This window comes from Euprymna scolopes, chromosome 21 (genome assembly GCF_053919585.1).
Source record: "Euprymna scolopes isolate OS-2025 chromosome 21, ASM5391958v1, whole genome shotgun sequence".
Classification (NCBI taxonomy): domain Eukaryota; kingdom Metazoa; phylum Mollusca; class Cephalopoda; order Sepiida; family Sepiolidae; genus Euprymna; species Euprymna scolopes.
In genome coordinates this window covers 7,034,336-7,052,187 of record NC_136502.1, presented here as the reverse complement: position 1 = coordinate 7,052,187, position 17,852 = coordinate 7,034,336, and the positions used below count along the sequence as shown (strand labels likewise).

General features: G+C 34.7%; 1 protein-coding gene across 1 annotated transcript in view; it reads left to right on the top strand.

The window, feature by feature from the left end:
* Positions 1-17,852, top strand: part of LOC145241981 (protocadherin gamma-A11-like) — a 771,034-nt gene that overhangs the window by 141,638 nt on the left and 611,544 nt on the right. The window contains exon 2 of the mRNA XM_080104852.1: positions 2,402-2,487. The gene's annotated coding sequence lies outside the window, so the exon portion shown is untranslated. The remainder of the gene's footprint in view (positions 1-2,401; positions 2,488-17,852) is intronic.

Below are 17,852 nucleotides of genomic sequence, written 5' to 3'. Positions count from 1 at the left end.
ATAATTAAATCCCTCTTAGATAAGAGAAAAATCCAAGTTATCCTAGACGGTCGTACATCTAAACAATGATATAAATGCGGGAGTGCCTCAAGGGTCTATCCTGGGACCTCTGTTATTCCTAATATTCATAAATGACCTTCCTGACAAAATTGTCTGTGAGATGGGTATATATGCTGATGACACCATACTCTATAACAGACAAGACAGGAAAACAAATGAACACTTATCTAAAGAAATGGCAAAAACACTAGAGGATAACCTCCGATCTGTAGTGAAATGGGGACAAAAACGGATGGTCACGTTCAATGCTGTCAAGACTAAACTGGTTTCCTTCAATAATTACAAGAAACCTTCTCTACCACCAATAGCAATGGCCAGTGACTCTTTATCTGAAAGTACATCTTTTAAAATCCTCGGCCTAACGTTCACAGGAAACATGAATTGGAACAATTACATTGAGAGCATTGCCAGGACCGCTGCCAAGAAGGTAGGCTCTCTCTACTGTGCTAGAAAGCTACTAATGCCCGAAAGTATCCTGTACCACTATAAGGCCACCATTTGCTCATGTATGAAGTATTGTCATATTTGGCTGGTGCATCTGCTACTAGTCTCTCGCTCCTAGACAAGGTTCAAAAGAGAGTCGCCAATCTGATAGGCCCTGAACTGTCATCTAAGCTTCAGCCTCTGTCCCATCGACGGAATGTAGCATCCCTCTGCCTGTTCTACAAGTACTTTAACGGTGAACGCTCTGACAAACTGCAAGCACTTGTGCCCCCTCGACGTAAATACCCCCGACAAACCCAACAAGCAGCTAAATCCCACCCCTTCACAGTAGAGATCCCTAGATTTAAGAGAGCCTTCTACTCCAGTAGTTTCTTCCCCAGAACCACTAGACTTTGGAATTCCCTTCCGGGTTCCTGCTTCCCCAACTGTACTGACATGCAGAAGTTCAAGTGTAACGTGAACCGACATCTTGCTGTCCAACTCCCCACATAGTACTCCTGTAGATTATGTCATTTATAGTAGTCCCTACATCAAAGTGGCACTGTGCCTTGTTTGGGGTGAAAATGTAATAAAAAAAATTTTTTTTTAATCATTTATTTTTTTTACATGGGAGTCACCACTTATCAAGCCTGAAAGCCACTCAAGGATAAGGGTTAATGAATGTATGGTTGTTTCCGAGACAACCGCATATTAATGGAACTTGTTTACATTAGACTTGAAGACGCTCATATTGTAGTCAGTTAGAAAGCAGGTCAGTTGATTTGTAGTCAAATGCTCTGCACTGAGCTATATCTCTAGATAAAAATAAATCGGGGGGGGGGGGGGGTAAGAAGAAATGATTTGCTGAGATTTTATTATTTTTCATGGCCGGTGTAAAGTAAAATATTCCCGTGTAGAATTCTTCTTTTTTATTTATAAGAGAAAATACTATTTTTAAGATCGGATTTTTTCGATTTTTTTTTTTCTGTAGAAAGCATATCTCAGAATATTGCCAGAAATATAAATTACTTTTGTGTGAAATTTACAAAAGATAGGTTCCGAAACAGCTGCGCCTATGAGGAAAGAACTCTCTCTCTCTCTCTCTCTCTCTCTCTCTCTCTCTCTCTCTCACACACACACACACAAAGCGACTTTTATATAATAGTAGATAGATTAATAGATAAGAGATATAGATATTTCCTTTAACAGTTGAATTGTAGTCAGACTCAATTAGATCCGATTTAGTACCTGCGAACATGGAAATCAAACGTTAAACTGAATATATTTTTCATGTGTAAAATTCTGCAGACAGTTTAAGGCCTATTGCCAGTATTTGAGACCACATCTTACATGGAACTGTGGGGAATCGATCAGCAAGATATCTGTTCACATTACATTTAAATATCAGATTTGTACAATCAGGAAAACATAAAACAGGGATGGAATTTCAAACTCTAGCAATCTGCGAAAAGAAACTATTAGAGTAAAAGTCTTTTCAGCGTCTATGGATCTCAAGAGTGAAGGGGTTATATTTTGCTGCTTGTCGGGTTAGTTGGAAGTATGTACATCGAGGGGCACAAGTGCTATAATTTCATTAGAGCACTTTCCATTAAAATACTATGACAATAAAACAGAAGTTAGGGTTTACCTGACAGTGTGGGACCGATTGGATTTGAGGATTTTCTTCTTTTATTTTTTTTTTTACCTTGTCTTACTAATGGTAGATGCATCAGTCCAGATTCGGCTACAATACTCCATGCATGAGAATTGTGATTTTGGAAAGATACGATACTCTAAGATGTAATTTTCTAGCATGTTAGAGGGAATCCACCTTCTTTACAGCAATCTTGGCGATGTTCTCAATATATTTGTTCCAATTCATGGTTTGTAATTTCCAATATTTTTTTTTAAATTTCAGAATCAGACTTGGAATCCCATTGACATTGGAATCCCGTCGACATTTCCGTCTATGAGTATTACACTCATTAAATGAACTCCTTGTCGGTAAGTGGTATTAATTCTCTTATGAGTATCTCATAAAAAAAACCATTCCTGTAAGTGATGGGAGGGCGCTGAAACTGTTAAATAATAATTTAGTTTATTAATCATTGAAATGATTTCAAATAATACCTTAGAATGTGTGCGTTTCCGACCCTTTGTTTCTACCCTGGGTTGACGATTTCTTGTTGCACGTTTTTTTTCTGGACAACCGGCTGCTGAGATGTAGCTGAAACAAAAAGACGTTGCGATACTTTCTTCCAATAAATATGCAGTTGATTATACAAACCACTTTGAGAGATCGATTGATAATTGAATTACAATTCTAATCGTTTCTTGTTCCGAAGTTCTGATCAAAATTACGACATTTATTAGACACGCTTAAACAAATCTTAATTTTTTAATACTTAGACTAAGACTAGTTGAATCTTCGTTCACAATTCTCTATCGTTCATCTGACATCGTATTTACCTATGAATAACCAACTTCTGTTCCTCACGATCTTGGCTTATATAGAGAGGATCAATCTGTTTAATTGCTGATATGCACTAATCCGAGAAGCGTTCTAAAAAAGTATTGCCTCCTGTTTTTTTATTCCGCCCGAATGGATCAGAGGGGATTGCAAATTGATGATGACTGAACTTATGCATTAATTACTTGAAAGTTTCATCCCTCTATTTCAGATATTTATGGTGTGAGTCGCTTAATAAAGCAACTCCTTCATAGATGTGCATCATTGAATTCCAGGCAATAGTGCACTGAGGATGGTGACTATGTAGAAAAATAAATTCTGGAGCAGAAGACCTCGATCGTTTCAATGGCACCACTCCTGTTGTCGTAGCTCTTCAATTTTTTAGTTATAAAAATAAGAAGCTTTACTTTTGAAATAACTCTGTAGTCAACTTATTCACTCTCATATTTAATCAAACAGTTAATTATCTGTTGACTTAATGAATCACAATTTCAAATCAAAGACGAGTTTCAAAATAAAAATCATAAAATATTTTAAAAGAATATTGAATGTTTTAAGTAGAGTTGATAACCGCATTCTTCAAACATGATTAAGTAATGTTAATAAATAAGAAACGTTAATGTTGCTGTTGACTGCCTGTAGTACTTTAATAATTTAATAAGAAGGGGCTCTTTTATATGTGAAAAGGAAGAGAACCATTGAGATATCACGGGGCTTGTTAGTATGACAGGATCGTTTGCCAGGTAATGAAGCTGTGTGTTCATAGTGTGGGGAGGTTTCCGTTCTGGTCCGGCAACCAGCTGCCAGAGGTAATGAACGATAATAAAATATTTTTACATCAAGCTGTTGATGTGCCATCCAATATGTCTTCTTGGGTTTTTTGAGTTCTCAGTGTCAGTATTGGCAGTTTTTATGCTATAATTAATTCTCTCTAGAGAATTATCTGGCTTGCATCTTTGTTGATGGAATTGAACGCTGTACGAAATAAACGAACAACGAATTTGCTTCTCTTATAAAATATAAATTTATTAAAAAATTTTATTTTAATATTAGAAGAAGCATTTTAAGAACTCGAGAGTTGAGATGGCCTGCGATTATCCGCGACGAAGCACACTTTCAAACGTTTTGCAACCGTCTTGAGTTCGAACTGTATGTACAAATTTTCCGTCATGACGAAAGAAAAACGAGAAATAGGCAGTAAGATATATACAGGAAGTCCAAAAAGTAACTAAAGGATTTTGAACTTAAATAGATTCTTTATTTTTGATATCTTTTTTGTAATTTTAAAATAACCTGACAAAGACATTAGGAAGTTTTATTTCATGCAAAATTCGAACAATTTTTATTCATGAAAAATGTCTTTTAAATGTTGCCCATTTTTCGCTTCGTATATCTGTGCTCTTCCCAAAACATTCATGACAGTTTGTAGAATCTCTGGGTTGCGATTAAACTCCCTTATTTCGTTCCTGATGTTTTCTTTCAATTCTTGCAGAGTTTGGGGGTTTGTGAACATAGACTCTTTCTTTAAGATATCCCAAGAAAAAGTTGGGGCTAGTCAAATCTGAGGAACGTGGTCGCCACTTGACATTGCCATAGCGAGAGATAATGTTATAAGTTTTTTCACTTCGCTTTTGTCGTAAAATGAAATTCAACTTTTCAAATTATAGCAGTGTAGAGTGTTTTGTTTTATTTTTTTGTGATCCACATTTTTTAAAAATTAGGACTCGAGACGGCATTGGGTAGCCTTTTTTATTTTCCCCAAACAAGGCAAATTACCACTTGGACGTAAGAAGTTCCTATTTAAGATCATGTCTAACAGCGGACTGTAGGGAGTTGAGCTGCAAAGAGTCTATTCACATAACTTAAGGTCAGTACAGTCAGAAGTCAAAAACAGGGATGGAATTCCCAACTCTAGCTGACCAACAGAAGAAACTATTAGAGTAGAAAGTTTCAGACCTCAACAATGAAGGGGTGAGATTTTGCTGCACGTCGATTTAAATACTTGTAAAATAGGCAAAAGGATGCAACATTGCAATACTGGGACATGGGTTGGAGCTTGACTGATAGTGCGTGACCCATTACATTTGAGACTCTTTTTGGGGAGGGAGGGGAGGACCCTGTCTTAGAGTAAAAGACTATTGGTAGGTGAATCATTTTCTATTTCTTTCGATTCACGAAAAAGTTTAAAATATCCCTTTAATAATCAAGATAGGAACGTAAAAGATGATAATCTGACTTGTTTGGCTTTAAAATAAAAAAATACAATTTTTTTTATTTTATTTATTTATTTATTTATAATAATCGGCAGTGCTTCCCTCTCCCTATTAATTTGCATTGTTTGTTGAGATAATCAGGTTTGTTTCAACAAACCATAAAGAATTTTTGTTTTTAATAAAAGAAAGATTTAGGTTAATTGTTATCTCCCTTGATTAACCACATTCTGATCTTTGACCCTTCATATTCATGGTGAAAAAATAAACATTGCTTAATTAGTAATTTCTAATGCTTTTCTCATAGTTCACTGTACAAAAAATTGCTTTTATTTATTAGTTTATTTATTTTGGTGGGCTCTTATTTTTAATTAAGGCAGTGTGCGTTAGAAACCATCGTCCCTTTTTTCCTCTTTTGATGCATTTGTGCTCGTTTGGAGTGGAAGCCATTTGTTCTTTGATTTTCATTCTTTCACAAAAGCAATAGACACAACCTTCTTCATGGGCTCAAAAACTGACATCGACATATTTTTCTTAATTTGTGGGGGAGGGGGAGTAGCTAAGAATAAGATCACAGGAAAAAGTAAAAAATTCGTAATCTGGACTTGAAAAAAATTACACTTGTGAAACAGTGATACGTAAACGTTTACTATTTAGTGGCCTGAAAATGTTTAGTGCTTTTGTAATTTCTCTATCTATATAAAAGCGAAGTACGTACAAGGATGGAGTACTGCTGCCACATCTGGGCTGGAGCTTCTAAAAAATAGCCTATCCTGCCTTGAAAGTACAAAAAAGACTTCGTGGCTTAGTGGGGTATGCCCTTTTCTCTTCCCTGCACCCTCTTTCCCACAGAAGAGACGTTGCGCGCCTGTCTTTGTTTTATCGTTATTTCCATGGCAAGTGCTCGTCGGAGCTCCCATCGCCAATTTTTCACAAAAAACACCAGTCTAGCTGAAACCACTGTCAGTAATTTTCCCCACTCTTTATCTCTGCCTAAATCAAAACGTAGATTCCATAAACAAAGCTTCTTTCTTAGAACTGCACGCCTGTGGAACTCACTTCCGTTTGCCTGTTCCCCACCTGACTACAACTTGGATGTCTTCAAGTCCAACATAAACAAATTCCTGATGAACCGCCCCCTTAAGTAAGACACTTTATCAAATCTCCATTACTAACGATTACTACGATATTGTCCCATTGATTACTGTACACGCAATGATCCTTATCCTCGAGTGGCCTCCAGGCCTTGATAAGTGGTGACTTCCTTGTAAAAACAAATAGATGAAAGCTGAAACGATATTTAGGATACATTTCCTTCCTACCCATTTCCACCATTTTTTTGTAGATTGGAGTGTTTTATATATATATATATATATATATATATATATATATATATATATATATATTAAATGTGGAAATTGATGAATCGCACAGGTAAGAAATTTATTTTTATACTATGAAAAGGTTAGTAATTGCAATTAAGAATAGGAAATTGGATAAAAAAATTTGTGTAACATGTCTTCTTCCTAAGATTAAGGGTGGTGGTGTTTGATCAACACTGCTGGGGAGCCATGAAGTAATATACTGTTTTGTTTTTAAATCCCCGGAACAGTGTTTCATGGTAAACAACTGATGATCCCTTGAAAAATAAAAAAAATTGGTATTATAGTAAATTCGAGAGAGTTTATGCAGTGATTGCAGGTGATTAAATGACTTACTGACTAAGTTTTTTTTTTTTTTTTTTAACGAATGATAAAAAGTAATTTTTTGTGTAGTTTCAAATGTTAAAAAAACTTTAAAGACTATATATTGAGTATTTAAATATGTATGGCTAGGTTCCCTTCCTCTTATTTGGATACTTTTCTGGTACCAAAGGTACTAAAGTTTTTTATTCTGATAAAATACAAAAATAATTATCAAATAACTTTTTAAATATGGTCACTAAAACTAGATTGGAAGCTAGGTCTGGGCAGTCCTCAGAACTAGTGAGTTCCCCTAGGGCTTACCACCCAAGGAGGTCGGAGATGTCTCGACAGGGTCAAGCCGTTGTCATTAGTAATATAGAAGTAGGAACTCCTTCTTTCGAAGTGGCAAATGGAACGTGTTCGGCCGAAAATAATTTTAAGGTTGCTCCTTGTGGAGCACCCTTATGTAAAACGTGCAATATTCTTATAACATCTAAAGAATATAAGTCAAATGTGACTAATAAAATTTATTATGTTGTAAATCATTCTAAAGAAGATTTGTCATGTAGGTCCCAAAATTTGGTCTACCTGTTGTCCTGTAAAAACTGTAATTTACAATACGTAGGAGAAACTGTAATGCCTCTAAATAAACGCATGAATTTGCATAGGACTAGCACTAAGGGATGTATTCATGTTGTTAAACATTTTAAAGAAACCTGTAGTCAGTCGTCTTTTTCTGTACAAATAATTGAAAAGTTAAGACCGTACACACACAGACACGCGACTAACATTAAATAAACAACCAGAAACAGTAAAGACGAACAGTGGCGGCTCATGCCTGAGATTAGTGGGGGTGCTGCTTCAAAAATTTTACGTATTTTTTTTTATATCGTGTAAAGGAATTCGAATATATAAATAAATATTTAATCAAATAATAAACAAACATTCAAATAAATATCCAATTATATAACAAAGACAAATAATCAATCAGAAATGGATAATACGCAAAAACTTTTTTATTAAAAAGATTTTTTTAAATTATGTACACTTTACAGAATAAAAATAATATATATATTTATTCCTTTTAAACTTTTCAGATTAAATAAAAGTTTGCGTTTTTTTTTTTAGTTTTTTTTTTTTTTTTTTTTTTTTGCAAACAAACGAAAAACATTTTTAAAAATAACTTATTTTTTATAAAAACAAAAAAGAAAAACTTTGAAATTTACCTGCCTCCCTACGAGGGTTAATTTAGGAGTTTACTATTTGAAAATAGCGTTTTATTTAATAACAGTTTTATTTACAAAATTTATTTTTAAAGATGTATTTATAACAAAACGTATTTGTAAATAAAATGCAAAATAAAAAAGTTTACATTTTTATATAGTGAGCAAACAAACAAAAATATTTAAAGATACAAAATTTTATTTACAAATCTTTTAACAACTTGCTTTTTATATAAAAAGAACAAATTTGGCTATTTACTGACCTTCCCATGCCGGTAAAGATCGACATAAAGTGGAGATTTATTATAAGAAAATAGGATGTCATATATAAGCATTATAAAACATCGAATTTTAATGGAGCTTTCTTCCCCAAAAAACAAAAAATTTAAATTGTCTCAGTCCAGAAGGATTTCTAATTACTTTTTTTAATGCGTATTATCTGACCCATCTACTAACAAATTCAATGTAAATTTTTAAAATGCATAATTATAAAAAACTGTGTTTTTTTTTAACTTACAAACACATTTTAATTAAAAAATCTTGTGTAAAAAATCCATTTTTCAAAGTGTAAAACTTCTAACATTGTCCTTGTCGGGGGCAAATAAATGCTAGCTTTTTTTATATCTAAAACATACACGTTAAAAAGATTTCTAACTAAAATGTATTTTCAACATAAACTGTTTCTTCGCTTTTTTGCTTCTAGGAAAAAATGTAAACAGTTTTTTTTTTTTGTAAAGTTTAGTTGTTGCAAAATAAATAGCATTTAAAACTACTTTAAAGAAACAAACAAAAAGGCAGGTAGATGGAAAAGTAACTTTATTTTTATGGTAAGATTTATTTATTGTATATTTGGTTTTTACCCTTGGCCGTGTGTTAGCTTCACTGCTAAATTCCCGAATACTTTTAATAAATAAAAATAAACAGTTTCTGCATATTATATATTTCCGTCTGCTACCGACTTAAATCGCAACGCTAAAAGTGTGCGTATTTAAAAAAAAAAATAGCACAATATTTTATGTACAAGAACACACTATGTGCAGATTTTAATAATAATTTTAAAGAATATAAGTAAACCTTTTTTTCAATAACAATGTTATCATATCTATACAGGCGCACACTCTAAGCAAACAACGAATTTCACGACACGGAGCTGAGCTGCGCTGCGCCAAGCGGCAGTTCTTCCAGCGGCTTTCATCGGCTGTGTAAAGTGTCTAATCTGTGCATGTGTACAAGAGAATTTCATTAAGAAAGTGTAACTGTGAATTTCACAGCTCCAAGCAAATTTTATTTTTGTTATTATATGAATTTGGAGATACCGACATTAAAGTTAATGATTTTATACTGTACACATAGAAAAAAAAAAAAAAAATAAATAAATAAATAATAATAATAATAATAATAATAATAATAATAATAATAATAATAATAAAAACAAAAAAAAAACAACAAACGTATTATTTTTAATTTTATAATTAATATTGTGTAGAAATAACTTGGGGGTGTGCAGTCCCACAGCTCAATGCACGAGCCGCCACTGCAAACAAACACAGACACCTATATACACAACGTTATATGGACGACTATATAACATGTAAACGTTTTCGTCTTCGTTTGTCTACATTTATTATATATATTCCCATTATATAACGAGATATCCATTGGGCAAATAACGCACCCACAAATGGATATACGTAGAAATCAAGATGCAATGAACGAGTGAAAACAATAACATTTCCGCTTGATTTAATAAGTCCAAGTTGAATGGTTGTCTCCCTTTATTAAACCTCTTCAGTTCTCTGATCTTGAATATTAAGAGGGGGGAACAAAAAGAAAAAGTGATATTGGTTAATTAGCGATTTACACACTTCGTTTGTCGTTTCTTATCCAAAGAATAATTGGTCTTTTTGATTCTTTCCTCGACCCACTCCCTAACTTTGCTCCATTATTTTTAATTAGGGTTGCGTGTGTGCTTCTCTAATTGTTCGTCTTTTTGTACTTGCGGCTTTCATTTTGTTTGGAAGAAATTCTTTTGAGGAAGGTGGGGACTCACAATGACAAAAAAAAAAAAAAAAACGGTTCAAGTACTCCTCTGTTTTCCAACAATATCATCATTTACTACCACTATCTAAGAGTTTTTCACACGAGTCATTATAAGTAATGTCTCCATGACAATAAGCAGTGATGTTCCCTGGAGTCTGAGTGACAAGTGTCCCCAGATTTTCAGCACTCTTCATCTGTTTTGACAACTATTGCAAATCATTTTGTATTATCGCATCATAGATTTTTCGCTGGTAAAGATCATTGATTTTTTAAAAAAATTGTGTGGCAATAAGCCTTTCCGAGATTTCAGTACTCTCTGCATCCTTCAAGTGGAGGTCTGGTTGGTGCTTCATCAATCTTTCAATCCTTTTTGATACTGCACGCCATTTTGCATGGTAATATTGAGACCTTAGGTTGGTATCTCCAGAATTGTTTGTTTTTTAAGGCGGGGTTCTGGGATTTCTGGCAGTTTCATTTCTCTTGAGCTCGTGGGATTTCATTTTCTCCGAATTTTGTGTATTATTATCATTAATATTATTGCTATGTACTTACTAGGAGTTCTCACATAGATCATCATCAGAGCTTACTCACTGACAACAACCGATGGTGTTCACTGGAATCTGAGTGACAATAAATCTCCTCAGATTTTCAGCACTTTCCACTTCTTTCGATATTGATGGTGTGAGATTCTAAGAAAGCAACCTGTGCTATAGCCGTGCGTCAGAAGTAGAGATGTGTCAGTCATTGAATTCCAGGTAAAAATGCATTGAGAATGGTGGTGAATACATAGAAAAATAAATTCTGAGGCACCGAAGGTCATTCGTTTTAATGGTACCACTCACGTCTTCGTAGGTCTTCAATAATTTAAGTTAAAATAATAGGATGGTCTACTTTTGGAACGAACCTCATAAAGAGCAGATGTGTGGGTTCACCTAAAAATACGGAACAACACAAGACACACCTACAAAATTGATATAAACTTACAAGAACAAATTCGCCTCCTTCATTGTTGATATCCCTAGCTGTTGTAAAGACTTTTACTCTAATAGTTTCTGTTATATTTTGGAATCCCCTTCCTTTTTCCTGCTTCCCTGACTGTACTGACATACAAGAGTGTAAATGTAATGTGAACAGACATCTCCCCGCTCAACTCCCTATACTCTCAATGTTAGACATGATCCTAAATATTTGCCTTAGAGTATGGACACATTTTTTTTGTTGTTGTTGTAATATTCATATTTAAGGGAAGAGAGGATTCGACAGCCAAGTACGTCCAAGGATGGAGTACTGCTGCCATATCTGGGCAGGAGCTACTAAAAACAGCCTATCCTGGTTTGACAGAGTACAAAATAGACTCCGTGGCTTAGTGGGGGATGCCCTTTTCTCTACCCTGCAACCTCTCTCCCACAGAAGAGACGTTGCGAGCCTATCCTTGTTTTATCGTTATTTCCATGGCAGGTGCTCGTCTGAACTCCAATCTCTGTCCCCCCCTCACCAATCTTTCACGAAAAACACCCGTCTAGCTGAATCCACTGTGAAAAAATTCCCCCACTCTTTATCTGTGCCTAAATCAAAACGTGGATTCCATGAACAAAGCTTCTTTCTTAGAACTGCACGCCTGTGGAACTCTGTTCCGTCTGCCTGCTTCCCACCTGACTACAACTTGGATGTGTTCAAGTCCAACGTTAACAAATTCCTAATGAACCGCCCTCTTAAGTAAACACTTCATTAAATCTCCACACTAACGTACTGTACTTGCAATAACCCTTATCCCTGAGTGGCTTCCGGGCCTTGATAAGTGGTGACTACCGAGTAAAAAAAAAAAAAGACATGTAAAGTAATATTTACAATGTTGGTACAGCGAGCAGAGAGGGAATTCCGAAGGCAAATGGTGTTGGAAAGTTGTCTGTCATCTGGGGAACGTTTACAGCCAGGGGAGGGGTGATTTTGCATTGTAGCACATTTCGTGGAAGTGCTTGTACAACGAGCACAGTTATACAATACTGTGGTGATTTGACAGGAGCTGGAGCTTGGTAGACAGTGCGATACCTATAAGGTTGACAACTCTTTTGTACCCTGTCCTGGTGAGAGGCTAGTAATTGATGCACCGGTCCAGATGTGACAACAATACTCCATGCCTAGTAGAATGGTTACTTTATTAAGAGATTGGCAAGTGTGAGAAATTTACTAGGCGTTAAAGAAAGTCTACTTTCTTTGCAGCAGACTTGGCAGTATCATGTGTGAATGTATTCCTATTTATGTTGCTGATGAATGTTAGAATATGTGTGTGTATCAGTGATATTTATATTGATGCTATTTATACAGCATAATCACATTGACACACCGATTATCATTAGATTACTGAAGTTAAGCAACAATGAGCCTGGCCAGTAGCAGATGGGTGATCATTTGGGAATACTAGGCGCTGTATGTATTGCACCAGGATGTAGAAATTTATGGGTCTGTACTTGGGGCGTGTTTAAGAACCATTGCGAGAGATACACCCCCAGTCTTCATCAAAGCATGCATCTAGGTGAAAAATATCTGATATAAAAAAACTTAGGTCTACTGTTTGCTCTATCCGTGGCAATCAATTGCACCGACTATGATTAGCAGTTGTACCAAAAAGTGTGGCTAATTCTTTATTGTTCTGTACCACTATAAAAAAATCATATGTGTAGATTTCAGACAACTTAATTATTGTGTGAGCCTCATATGTGGAAATCAATGGGAGAATCCATCTTTGTGTGTCTAATGGTAACGTTTGAATGTGATCTGGATACACTTGCTATGTTTAGGCACATCAACGAGTCATAATACGACTAAACAGTTGTCTTCCTATATATATAGGTACCAAAGTAAGCACAAAACAGAACTCCAAAGAATAAGAATTTCTGGCCTGCTAGCTAATGGATCTTTAGAAAACGTAGCAGATCGCGATGGATGGTTCACCAGTAGAACCTTACAACTAGATGTCAGGTGGCTCACAGTTTCTATTTCTGTGTGGAAGAACCTGCACTTGTCATTGCTGGAACCATTAATTTTTTTTTTTTTTTTTAAACATTGGTTATCAATTTTTCATCTTGAGCAACCATTATAATCCTCTCCTGATCATAGTAAGCGATTCTCTTTATAGCCAGTTTATAGAGTTTTTCTTATCTATATATGTTTTCGATAAATTTTTTTTTTCATATGAAGCCTTCTCTCTTGCAAACAAAAGATCAAGAGATATTTTTTAAAAAATAGTTTAATTTCTATTCAGCCACTATAATTATAATAATTGTTTTTTCTTTCTTTATTTTTTGCATAATCATGGGAACCGCCATTGGTATTTCTTAAATATAAAAAATCTAAAGTCACATAATATTTTTTCTATAGTTAAAAAAAAAACATGTTGCATAAGATTTGTATCTGATGTTTTCGTCGAGAACATTTCAGATATTATCTTTCCACACGCTTATATTTCTTTTTTTTTTTTTTTTTTTTTTTTTCAATCTATCTCTTATCTTCTAGGATTACCACCAATTGTGTGCTGTACTTATCAAATAAAGTCATGCATTCTAATACAAGTTTTGTTTACATTTTGATAATACTTTTTCATCTGAATTTGCATGTTTAGCAGTGATAATGTCAACGTGACAGATGGACACCGCATTTTTTAAAGAATGTGTAGACATCTCCAATAAGCTAATCACCAACTTGCATCTCTTTTTCTGCTTTTCATTTAATGTGGGCATCGAGCATTAAAAATGTTATTTCAAGCTGAAACATAACAAACATAACAAACATAACAAGCATAACAAACATAACAAACCAACAGAAATTCTTTTTTTTTAAATTAAATGGCGTCCAAAAATGTGTAGAGTAGAATGTAATAAGCAAAGAAGAAAGCGCCCACATGTGTGTGCATTATATGGTTATACAACTTACCTTCAGGTGGGATCTAAGGAAGAGAGAGAGAGAGAGAAATTAAAGATGGCAGCCATGGATTTATAAGGTGTAGTCTCGTAGAATCACACGAGATCTCATCGTCCACTGCACACATATGCAAATGGAATGGAATCAATTTTCTAATAAAATGCCTGTTGGCAGAGATGTTTGGGAGAACACGTGCTAGAAGTTGAGAAAGTTGACAGTGACGAATTCTAGCTGAGCTTTTGCTTTCTTTATTTATTGTTCCTATTTACTATGCCTCCCCACGGGACAGAGTTAGACACCAGGGTCGTTTTTTAACGTGGAGAAAAGGTACAAAAATAAAAATTGTCTCAGTCGTGAAGGATTTCTCCTCCACCGAAAGAGAACAAGAAATAGAAGTGCAGCATCTGAAGAACAGATACTACACTTTGATCTTGTCCCGAGGGCCAAGAAAAGGCAATTTTTTGTTGCTTACCAGCCCATTTAACTTCATCAAAAAATTTGGAAATCCGAAACGAAATGACTAAATAGAAATATTTTCCATCAGCGCTGGGGGAAGGGGGGTTCTCCTTAAACTTCCTGTTGAGTTATGAACCACAATATAGCATATATACACATTTGTACCTTTGACTTTGCAGACATTTTATTAAGAAAAAAAAATGACGAGCGCAATCCGGCATATTAACTGATTCTAATCAGTAGGAGCTTAGAATGATGCTCACGTAAACGACGATAGCCTGTCTCATCTCAGTTCGTAACAGTTTTGATTTATTGTTTGTTTTCTTTGACTTTAAAAATAATAAACATCCGTTCATTCACTTTTATAAATGTATTTTTCATAAAAAAATCATCAAGAGACTTTATAAAAACAATAGTTCAATTTCTATTCAACCACTGCGATGCCACCACTCAGTCTCAAGAGACAATGGACACCCCTATAAAGGTAGTTGCACATGTAATTGTGAAGCAAGGGTTGGGCAATCTACAGCCACACCTCTCCTGAATCAACGCTGCTTGGGTCCAGTGGCAAAATCTGCAAATGGTCACCCTTTTTAGTACTGACCAGACTCAACGTTGCTTAACCGGCGATCTGATGGGAACGGGTGTGTCAAGATGATTATGTCGTATATTTAGTCCCTATAATCATAATAATCGTGTGCTTCCCCATTTGTAGCATAATTATAGTAACTGCCATTGATATTTCTTAAATATAAAAAATATAATATCAACTAATATTACTTTTATAGTAGAAATAATGTATGTCCTCAAAAACCTTAAGCATCCTGTATGATTATTAGTGATGGGGCGATTCCATTGTGGTTTCTGATTCTGTTATAAATTCCAGCTTCCAATATAATTACTGATTCCACTTCTAAAATCGCCTAAAACTTAGAATTTAACGTTTTTTAGGAAAGAGCTTTAGCAGAGTCTTCATCTACTTTTCTTATTTAAATTAACATGGTTAATGTTTTATGATTACCACCAACGGTGTGCTGTGCTTGCCTATTGCAGACAAAGTAACTAAACCACGGCATGAGTTTATTGAAAAAAAAATGATTTGTATAAGCATTATTTTTTTTTTTATATCATTCTGTGAGCAATCTTTTTGAGTTAAAATATGTTCAGAAATACACATTTTGCATTGAGAAAAACATTTTAAATATGTAAATATTAGCTAAAGTTATCCAATATTGCCTAAATTGCTGACCATTTTTGATAACTTGTTATTCTTTACCTAATGTTTACATATTTAAAGTGTGTTTTTCTCAATACAAAATGTGTATTTTTCAATAGATTTTAACTCCAAAAGGATCCTTATGTAATAACATTAAACCACAAAAACATTTAATGCCTACACAGAATTCTTTTCTTGCAATAAACTCATACCGTGATTTAGTGATTTTTGCCGAATTTAATGTATTCAAATGCTACCATTGATAATTCTTAAATATGTAAAATATAAAGTCAGATGCTGTAATGAATACAATGTATGTCCTCAAATAACTGTGCATATATACAGGGTAGAACGATAAAGTTGTAGCTCTAAAGAAAACAACACTACAGGTTTACTCTATACACTTTTATTGAAAAAAATCAATTCAGGCAACTTGATTATGTAGTACAGCTGACATCTATTCAATGTAGCCGCCTTCAGCCTCAATCACTATCTTGATACGGGTCCAGAACTGGGAGCATGCCTTTCTTCAAGTGCCGACAGGAGCTCAACGAATACTCGATAGATGGTGGCGATCAGGCTGGCTTTGGTGTTGTGAGAGGTCATGTTGGTGATGTTCTCGACGTATGACCAAATGAAGTAGTCCAGTGGGTTCAGGTCGAGGGAGGAGGGGGGTCGTGAGAGAAGATTGCAAAGTCGTAGCACTCCTTCTGAAGCCAAGCCTGAATTTCTTTGGACTTGCAGGTCGGCACTGAGTTCTGCTGCCACACTCGGGGTCCGCCAGCGGACACTTGATTGCACCAGAGGATCACCACACCCTTCACCACATCTAGGTACATTTTGGTGCTGACTTCAAAGATGTGAGGTGGCATGATGTGACTCTCACTTAAAACCACACCAAAGACCATAACCGTGGCTGGAAACTTCATTGAGCTAGCTGTGCGCTTAAGCATTGAACCGTCCAAATTTGCATTTCGAAGATGCTGGCCATAACTAGGATCGGTAGAGAGCATGAGTTACACAGTGGCACATCTCCTAGCTCGCTCATTGAACATTGTGTAACTTTCAGACATGGGTGAAGGCTCCTATCGCTCTTGGGATTTGTATAACAACTGGTCAACTAGTAGATGATCTGCATCAAAGAAAGAAAACCGGTTTTCATCAAACGGAAATGGAATCATGTCGTCTTTTCTCGGGCGATAATTTTATTCTTCCCCCACATATCACAACAATGAAATTTTAGTGTTACAAGTGTGCTTATTTATTCTTTTCTCAACTACACACTTTACATAGTCGTTACAAAATATTGAGATCTACGGATCTAGGATACAAATGTGAGCAGTCATGTGATCAGGACTACTCTTTAATTTGTTTAGAATTATTATTAGTTCGAATTAGACGATTTTTCTTCACATTTTCTAGCGGAAAATGACCTTTATGGTTTCCTCTGAAATCCGATGTTCTTTTTGCAATTTATCTCATGGATTTTCTAGGATTACCACCAACGGTGTGCTGTTCTATCCAAATAAATTGAGGTATTCTCATTTGATCAGTATTTCTAAAATACCTCAACATAAGAGCAGTAATGTAATTTATCTAAATAAAATAAGATTTATTTTGAGTTTAATTAGATTTTAATTAAACCAACCATTGTATATATGTAAGTACATCATATATTTTACTTGATATTATAACCACTTGACATTACTTTTACTTGACATTAATATGGCTAAACATTAATATTGCTAAACATTTATATTACTTAACATTAAAATTACTAAACATTAAAATTACTAAACATAAATATTATTGGACATTAATTACTATTACTTGATATTAATATTACTAAACATTAATAGTACTAGACATTAATATTACTTAACATTAATATAACTTGATATCACTATGACTTAACATTAATATTACTAAGCATTGATATTACTAAACCTTAATATTATTTACCTTTATATCACTAAACATTAATATTACTTGACATTAATATTACTTGACATTAATATTACTAAACATTAATATTACTAAATGTGTGCAACATTCTTAGGTGGGGGACCATCATGTTGTGTCTAGTCATGATCGGCCCACTGGTGTGGGCTGTAGGAGAGGTGTACACACGACACACATGAGTGCTACTTC